We start from the raw sequence: 1,992 nt of genomic DNA on the forward strand, positions 1-1,992 counted from the left end.
TGTCTGGCCTAAAGGTGTCTGGGATTTCTGTCGGTCCGGGGGCTTGAACTCGGGGCCTGGGCGGTTTTCTCCTTTTGTGTCAGCACTGGGATTTGAACTCAGCACCTCCTGGTCTCCCTTAGCTTTGTTCCTCCAGGATGACCCCCTCAGCCTCCCTGCAGAGGGTCTTCAACCCCCAGAGAAAAGGGGAGCCCAGGCCCCCACATCCCGTGAGCTTCACGCTCCCCTGTCCACAGCTCCTGGGTCCCGTGATGAGGTCTGCTGCTGAAATGGGGTCACCTTGGTCCAGAAAGACAGCTTGTGTCAGAGCAGGATGCGGGGTGCACAGCTGTGACACCCCAAGGTCAGCAGCTGGGCTGATCAAGCCTGTGCCCGGCCAAGGGCTGTGTCGCCAGCCTGTAACCCCCCTGCACTCATCCCCCCAGACCAGGGGTCCCCATCGGCGCCCCTGCATCTAAAGGAGCCCCCCCCCCCTGCTCCCCGCGTCTGCTGTCTGCTGAGTCACCCTCAGCGCCGAGTCTGTTGTCATGGCAACTGCACGACTGCGTCAGAAGCGCCGCGGGCTCCGGTGCGCGGGGCGGACGCTGATGACAAGTGACAGGGGAGACGAGGCCCTGGTCACGCTCCCTGTGATGCAGAACATGGAGGGGCTCTTAAGGCCCCCCCTTATTTTGCGTGCCCATTCAGGCTCGAACTGAAGGCCTGGGAACAGGCCCTTCCCTCGCACACTCAGGGCGGGCGCTCTACCGCCTGAGCCACGGCGCCACTTCCGGCTTTTTGCTGACTCACTGGGCCGAGTCTCCACACTTTTCTGCCCAGGCTGGCTTTGAACCTGCTGCCCCTGCAGTAGCCGGGGTGGCCCTTGCTGGGAAGAGGAGCAGCAGCTGCGCCCCCCCCCCCCCCCCCGCAGGGACCGGCTGTTGATGGACGGCTGCAGGACGTGCAAACAGCTGCGCCCCGAGCCGGGGAGGCCAGCCCGGAAAGGCCAAGGGGCTGGAGTTGGGGTGCAGCGAGGCCCGTCCCTGCCAAGCCTTCTAAGCAGAAGCTAAACTTAGCGCGGGCGGGGGGCTGCTCTCAGGTTACCCGGGCCGAGGCCCCGCCCGCGCCGGCCCCGCGCCCCGCGCCGCCCCGCGCCGTCATCCACCGCGGGCCCGGCGCTGCACCCCGCCAGCCGCGGCCCCACTTCCGGCTTTGTGCTGTTCGCGGGCGATCAGGGTCTCGGGGTCGGTCCTGCCCCGGCGGGCCTTGAACCCGGAGCCTCAGACCTCAGCCTCCTGCGTGCGGCGCTCACGATCTTAGGAAGGGGACGCTGCGTCCGCCCCAGCCCCCCCCTCCTCCCTCCTCCCCCTGCCCCCCCGCCCCCCTCCCCAGCGCCCCCCCCTCCCCCTGCCCCCCCCCGCCCCCCCTCCTCCCCAGCGCCGCCCCCTCCCCCCTCCTCCCCCTGCCCCCCCGCCCCCCTCCCCAGCGCCCCCCCTCCCCCTGCCCCCCCGCCCCCCTCCCCAGCGACCCCCTCCCCCTGCCCCCCCGCCCCCTCCCCCCCTCCTCCCCCTGCCCCCCCCGCCCCCCTCCCCCCTCTTCCCCAGTGCCCCCCTCCCCCCCCCCTCCTCCCCCCCACCCCGTCCCGCACAGCCCCGGGTCAGCCCGGCGGGGCGGCCGCCGCGGGAGGGCGGGACTTCCGCGGGTGAGCGCCGGGCTGCAGGACGCGGTGACCTTCCCGGCCGGCCGAGCCGGTGCGGCTGGGGGCCCCGCGGCCCCCGCGGCCCTCCCCCGGGCGCCCGCCGCGCTGCGGGAGCGCGCACAGCTCAGGGGCGGGGCGGCCCGGGGACCCCGGTGCGCGCCCGAGGCGCCCCGCGTCCCGGTGGCCCCGCCCTCCCGGCCCGGGCGCACGTGCGGCGCGCAGCGGCCTGGCCCCGGGCCGGGCGGGGGAGGGGACGCCCTCCGTCCCTCCCTCCCCCCTCCGTCCCTCCCCTCCCCCCTCCCCCGGCCCACACG

The sequence above is a fragment of the Dipodomys spectabilis genome, unplaced genomic scaffold (assembly GCF_019054845.1).
Source record: "Dipodomys spectabilis isolate Male_0828 unplaced genomic scaffold, ASM1905484v1 ptg000903l, whole genome shotgun sequence".
Classification (NCBI taxonomy): domain Eukaryota; kingdom Metazoa; phylum Chordata; class Mammalia; order Rodentia; family Heteromyidae; genus Dipodomys; species Dipodomys spectabilis.